Consider the following 7461-nt stretch of genomic DNA (forward strand, 5'->3'; position numbering starts at 1 on the left):
GGCATTTTACATGGCCCCCTGGTAAACCAATTTCTGAGTTCGGTAATATAAAGGCATTTCACTGTCATGGTGATAGCAATCTTTAGAAAGATAAGCAAGTCAAAGTACTGATTTTGAATACACAAGCAGATGCCATTCGTGCTGATTGTCTTGTAACATATTTTCTGCTGCCCATTGTTCTTTCTTCAAGAAAGCTTCAGTTTAGCAATATCAAAACATATGACAAATAAAAATAGGTGAAAAGGGAACACCACGGAAAAACTCCTTTTAAAAGTAGTTAGATGTTATCACACCTGAAACTGAAGAGGTAAAGAGCTGTAAGAAATCCACATACCGAAAAGCTTTGATTTCGTCGTATCGTGTTCAAGAACACCAATCAGAATTTTCCATGCCTTGGATCTTTCCATAGTCAGTCGCCCAAAACAGACAATCTGGGCTCGTGATTGCAAAAACAAAGTGACCACCGGAAGTCCTGAACGTTCAGAACCAGTAGGGTAAATTTCAGGCGCGTGTAAACAAAAAACCATCGTTCAAATAGAATCGATCATTGGAAAGACACCTTCCCTGGGCTTAAGCTAGCTTAAAAGTCCAGGCACAGGCCAAGGCAATTTGCTGCTACATATGAATGAGGAGTACGCTTTTAGAACCCTGAACTTTGCAGGTGAGAAAATCCTATCTGATCTAAGTTTGAGAAACCCAAACCAAATTTTTTTAAAAAAGTAAATGTACAAGAAGAAAAAAGTACGACCATTTCCTGTTATCTTAAAATGTGAACATTTATTTGTACAGAACGTAAGCAAGGGTTCCCAGGTTAACACAAAATACCTACAATGGTTACTTTTGTTGCAAATGAATCAGACCACCTGGTTACAAAGCTAGTCTTAATGATGAATAATCACGATAACAAAGGATGCCCACTAAAATGATCTTTTAGATGAGAAAGGTAACTAGTATAGTTTTTCATTTCTGGAACTATGCAATAACGCAGGTATTCATTTCACTATTGTGTGTTTCAGTACCGCAACTGGGATCAGGGGTTATTTGCTTCAACCTCAACTTTTCGGGGATTGTTGTTTAAATCAAGTTTAAGCCCTTTGCTTCAAATTTTCCTTTGCACTTTACTTACCAATGTAAGTGGTTGCTTGCAGTGGGAAGGGAGGAAGCCCCAACACTGAGAAGACATAAGCAATCGGATCATTCTTGCGTCGAGTATATTTTCTGTGATTACCTACATTGAAAAAGCATTGCGGTCCCTAGCGGCTATTTTTCTATGGATCTTTCTACTCGAGCGAACGAAAGATCCTATTGTTACTGAGGAAAGTCCTACCACTCTGCAAACTTCACTTGCGTGGCACGACTGAATGATAGCACCCCGTTGACAAGGTGCGAGCGGATTAGTCTTACAGAAAATTCATCCATTTTATAGGCTTCTCAACTCGCTTCCGGATATAACTTAAAAGTTAAGGAATCCCCAGTTTTAAGTTATGAGTTGTCATGTTTTCTACATGTGATGGACAATTGTGTCGGGCTTTACAGCTTAATCAAAGGAACCAAATTTCATTTATAAATTTAGGATCCAGAGTTTCACGTTATTAGTTGTCATGCGTTTGGCTTATTTTAAAACACTTCCCGCTCTCGAGGAAAGATCTCTTCCAGTAAAGTAATCTTTTTCAAAGATGGCACGTGGATTCACTTTATGATACTAAAGGCATGTGGAAACATTCAATCACTAGAGGTATGCCGGGCTTTGTAGCTAATGCCATTATCAATATAACACTGAATAAAGCATTACATCTTAAACATTCACCGTTGTAATGCAATACGCTTATTGAATAAACGACCTTGAAAATTGCCAAGCAGAAATTGAATATTCAGCATTTTATAGCACAATCTTTGCATGAAAATCGCCAATATTCCGCGATGTCTGTCATCCTTTGCAACATTGATGTTATTACAGTGGGGTATTGTTTGCACAGAAGTCCAGTCAAAATATCTTCAAACTGCATTCTTCTTTTCGCAACTAAACTAAATTTATAATAAGAACTTCTCAAAAAGCCATGAGCCGATTTCTAACTTTTTAACGCAAACATTCATTGAAGAATGAAGCACAATTACCAATTGCTCCTCAGTGGGCGTCGTCTACCAGCCGAAGCGAAAAAAAATTCAAACACTAGCGCTAGATATGAAAGAATTAAGCCGGATCATCCACTCCTTATTATTAACAATGTTCTTGATTCCTACCCATACAGGATTATTCGTTGTTTTTATATCCCGACAGCGAAAAGAACTATGATTTCAAGGCTACGGCAAACAGGAGCAAATAGTCAATACGCGGAATAAAATGCACCTCGTCCGTGTTAACGCTGAGTTTCCATTTGTGCTTTTCGGTTTCGAAGCGCGTTTTGTGTTAATATTAATGCCGAATGCTCTTTATCAGTCTGCCGTCATCAATCTTGTCTAAAATTGAAGATGCAGTCGACCTCATGCTTCGATTCTATCTTTCTTCGATACTATAAACTAAGGTGGATCATACCGAGAATTATGATACTCTTCAATTTGCAATCATTTTGAGGCAACGATGCCCTTTCATTTCCCTTCATCACATCTTCCTATAATTGTTCCATCTTACAAAAATTTTGAATAAAATTTTATGCCGTAATCAACTTAAATACAAGCCAACTTAATACAGAATAACTCCTAAACAAAATAATTAGTATTTCAGATAGACATATAACCGAACGTGTTTCTGAAAATAATGTAAGTTACAGTAAATATGAGCACTTCGCCTTTGATGTTGGCATTTTGAAAAAAAGCCCAACGACCTTACTCGACCTTTTCTTTCAGAATTCAAGCTCAAACCTTTCAAACAAGCAATCATTTCGACCACATTTGCGACTTCTTTTGAGCCACTGCGATAATTTTGTGCCAAATACTTCCTGTTGTCCCTCGAAATGGAATAACAACAGATTCAAGAAAGGTCCATCCTCATCTATGGTTTCCTGAAGATGGCTTATCAGCAAAACAGAACGTCCTTTCCAGCTTTTTATTTTTTTTCTTTGATGAGCATTTCTAGCTACCTTGCATAATTATAATTTACAGCCGAAAACGAAAACACACAGCGTGTGAAGTCATAAAGGATGAAGTCATCAGATAGACATAAGCGGTGCAGTTACTGACAATATATAAGCACTTCGCTTTTTATGTTCGCTGTTTGAAACACAAGGACGTTATTTAACCTTTCTTTACTGCATTCAACGATGGTAGAAAAGTGATATCCTTTAGATTGGTAATCTCGTTAACTAGATTGTATTTCAGTGGTTGAAAAAGCATTGCTGCGACGCGAAATCAGTAGCAAAACTTTACTCTACTTTGAAATCATAAAGAAACATGAAACGAAATAACCAAGAGAAGAAGGAGAAGGAGAAGGAGTGCCACATATTGGCGTGGTTATTTGCGAAACGCCCGACCGCGAACGTTCTAATCGGTGTTCGAAGCTTGGCCAGCTAGTAGGCTACAATAACTAAAACTGAGCTGACAATATTTAAGCTGGTGTTTAATTATAAGATATACGGCGATCACTAGCCTTCGAACGCAGACGTATTTCCGGAACATCTGATGTCGCAGACAACCCAATCACTAAAGCATGATAAAGTTCTACTTCGAGAAATCATGAAAAGGGTGTTTGTACTTTACAGGGGCTCATTGTTAGTTTCCTATAGCAATGTTCGTCCAAGTATCCTTTTCTCAGTTCGCCAGTTCGTTATGAAAAGGATAATGTCACGAGTACTTTCGCAAGATAATGAATGCAAAAACGAAGATCTTTGCCTACTTTGCTCAAACCCAGAATTATAGTTAAATCATTTACTTGCAGCAATTACTGCTATACTGAATAGTAGTGATGAAGAGGAGATATAAAATCTTGACAAAACATACGAACAGTTTGTTGTGAGCTCTTTTTTCTCTTTGAGACTGTTCTTATTGTACTTATTCTATCGATACATATCCCAGACTCTATATTTAACTGTAGAGATTGCAATTGATGCGTCGCTATTAGGCTGTTCACTTGTAATAATTCGAACACTGAACTTACTCGGTAAAAAAAATACACTACTGAAGTCAATGAATGCCAACCGTGTGATTACTAGTGATTCGCTTACCACGTATCATGCAAACATCTACTCGGAAGACGCCGATGTTGCATAGAGAAAAAAAACTTTCCTTTCGCAATCTAAGTATGGGGTCCAAGACAAGACATTGCACACGGCGCAAAGGTAAAACCTAAACAGAAATCAAATCTCTAACATTTGACCGTGGTTAAGATTACCCGATCCTTCCCTGAAACGCTAGCAGTGTTATAAATTATCGAATTTCTAGTTTCTAAAGAAACTGTGGTGCTGCGTCGGTGGGAGAGTGAAACATGAAAATTTGGTTTTATCAAACGTGTTAATTATGAAGGTCGAATTACCACCGTGAATGATTTGGAAAGCTGAGGTTTCGAGCGTTAGATTAGATCTCTTCCTTTAAATTACCAAAGGCTAAAATATCCCAATTATCCATTAATATAGAACACAAGAAAAAGCTTCAAATATAAAATCTCCGGTTTCTCTTGATTTCGTTGTTTCACTGAATGTTTCTCAATTCTAATGGGTGTCATGTTGAAATACCCTGAACACTAAGATGAGCGAGTGTTTCTTTTGTTAGGCAAATGCTACAAACAGCATTGTCATCCCCATACAATTCATATTCATCACCTCCATCAGAACTGATGTCACTGTCAAATAATATTAATGATCCTGGAGGAATCAGTGAAGGGATCATAGCAAAATCTTTTTAAACATATATTATGCAACAATAATTAGCCACATGTATATTCACTTTGACTTCCGTGCATCTTGTCTTGTGCTCAATTTTTAAGGCTCATTTTAACACTAAATTCAGGTTCTAATGAAATATCGTGTGAGAAGGTGTTAAATTGCTATCAATTGGTTACTTGTAAACTCATTCAAATGTTTGTGGATTAGTATTCACAATGAATCATTCGTTTTAGGCTTGGTTCAATCGAATTATCCCGGCAGCAAACTGAATTATGATTTCAAGGCTTTGTAGACGGGTGTGAATAGTCGATGATACCGGCGGAGAAAAAACTGAACCTCCTCCAGGCCAACACTGTGTTTGCAAGTTTATCTCCTCAACTCTTAATAGCCTTCAAAGCGAGATTTTGGAGAGCTTGCTCGCAGGCTATACTCTTTACAATAAAAATTACCTAGGGTTCTTAAACATCATTATTGCTTGGGATAATGGTGTTTTCGTGTCGATCACAGCTTATGAAATTAACTGGTGTAATCAACTTAGCAAGTACAAGCCAACTTAATACAGAATCACCCTGGGGTAAATTGCTTGCAAGAATCTTCCGATTGACATAAACGGACTTTTCTACGAAAACAAAATGTCTGTCACAGCTAGAGAAATTTAAGCACTTCGCTTTTGATGTCAACAATTTGAACAAAAGTCAAACGACCTTATATTAAACCTTTCCTTGCAGACTCAACAGCACTAAAAAACTGATTTCCTTTAGATTAACAATTTCGTTAACTAGATCATATTTCCATTGTTGAAACATTGCTGCGATGCCAAAAACTTCTAACTTTACTGTTCCTTGAAATCACAATGAAAAATGAAATTAAACTGCAACCGTGAAAAGTGTACTGAGTTGGTGCGCCACATCATTGTAATGTATCGGAAGGAATGCCTCTAATCAGTGTTCGAGGGTAACAAATGTACCCATACATTACAATAGCTGAAAGCTAACCATTTAAAATCGATGCTTGGATCGATTAACCAAGAGCTAACCATTTTAAACTGGTGTTTAGACCTCACCACTAAAGATATTCACCACAATAACTAAAAGACAATGCAAATATGCACTTTTAATAACTGACAGCAGACCATTGTCCTTCCGCATCCTGCAAAAACCCCTAGCCGTGTAACAAAACATGTTTTCGCAGTCTCTCATTTTGTGTCAGAAAGGTCAACCTTTGAATCTCTGAAAAAACTGAGGTCTCGACAAAATCCTCCGTGTCATACTGGAATTCATCATATCATAATGAGATCTCTACGTTTTTCCATATTTTGATTGTTATTCTTAGCAGAGGGCATTGCTTTCAATGAAGGAAATTTTCTTTAATTCAGCGAAAATTATGAATAATCGCTTTATATTATCTTTCTTAGCATAAGAAATGAATGCCTGCAAGCAAACTTAATTAAAGAGTCTAAGCATGCCAATCCTGCAGTGGTTGAAAAACATTGAACGGCTGCCTGCCTTCAGACACTTCCACAGAGCAGAGCAAAAACGCATTGATGACACACTCACCATTTCCACTGTGTGGTCGCATCCTATTAGGCAAGATATTCTAAACATTTGCAAGAATTTGTAAGAATTATCAATTATTGTGATGGAGGCAAATAAACGGTAGACAGGTAAATAGATCCTTGATCAATTACAACAAGTTTGCACGGTGGACACTGCACCATAAGCGGATATTCACTTAGCTACACATGCCATATTGTCGTCCACGGTTTGAGATGTGTGGGTAAACAAATAATCACGCCTCATGTTATTTCACCAACGTGACAGCACAAAGTGACAGGAATCTGGGACGTTTCCTCTTTTTCCATTTAATCTTTGCAGGACCATTGCATTCGACAAAGTGAAGAACACATCCTAATCTTGTGGCTGCTTGTGATCTGAATGCAAGCGAAAGTTTTCGCATGTGCCAGCATTTGGTTAGACAGCGAGCAGTCTCTCTTTTGCCCTAGAATCGTTGAAAACGAACGCGTATGTTCAACTTTCAACGGCTGAAGCTGCGGGTCACAAATACCGCGAGCGGTTGTTAGAGTGAAAAGAGAGACTGTTTCATCTTGCGCTTTGAAATCCCGGAGCTCTGGTGACGGAGTGTTCTTATTGGTTGATCTCCGGAGAAGCGATGACGTCAACTTTGATACATGTTAATTAACTATTACATTCGCCTGGACGATAAGGATTTAAAACAGGAACAAGAGCCGTACTCGCCCTTCTTGAAATGCAAGCTACAGAATTCAGGGTCACATCTAGAGACTCTACTGACAAGCCGGCTCGTTTGGCTCGTTTACCATCCACTGCCGATCCAAACGAGCCACCAGTATAAGAGATCCCAATATTTTTATGACTCGTTCTTTCGTCCACTGCCGAGCCAGTATCTCGAATGTGGCCCTGCACAGTGTAGTTGCTCCGCAAGATGTTTCGGCCATTCTAACCACAGGTTTCACTGTTGCGAAAAGTGTGATGGACGCTATTGAGCCAACCGTTATTATTGTTATATTCGTACCGCAAGGATGCTCCAATCCGATTACCGCTAAATTGTAGAATAGTATACACCGATTTAGGGGTACTATTGGAATGATTTGTGAGGCGTGTGGCGACTT

At 38.3% G+C, this 7461-nt stretch overlaps 1 long non-coding RNA gene across 1 annotated transcript in view; it reads left to right on the top strand.

Annotated features, from left to right (window-relative positions):
- Positions 1–530: 530 nt before the first annotated feature.
- LOC138013390 (uncharacterized) overlaps positions 531–7461 on the top strand; it is a 38123-nt gene continuing 31192 nt past the window's right edge. Inside the window, exon 1 of the long non-coding RNA XR_011125218.1 lies at positions 531–661. This is a non-coding gene — a long non-coding RNA (uncharacterized lncRNA). The remainder of the gene's footprint in view (positions 662–7461) is intronic.

The sequence above is a fragment of the Montipora foliosa genome, chromosome 8, assembly GCF_036669935.1.
Source record: "Montipora foliosa isolate CH-2021 chromosome 8, ASM3666993v2, whole genome shotgun sequence".
Taxonomy (NCBI): domain Eukaryota; kingdom Metazoa; phylum Cnidaria; class Anthozoa; order Scleractinia; family Acroporidae; genus Montipora; species Montipora foliosa.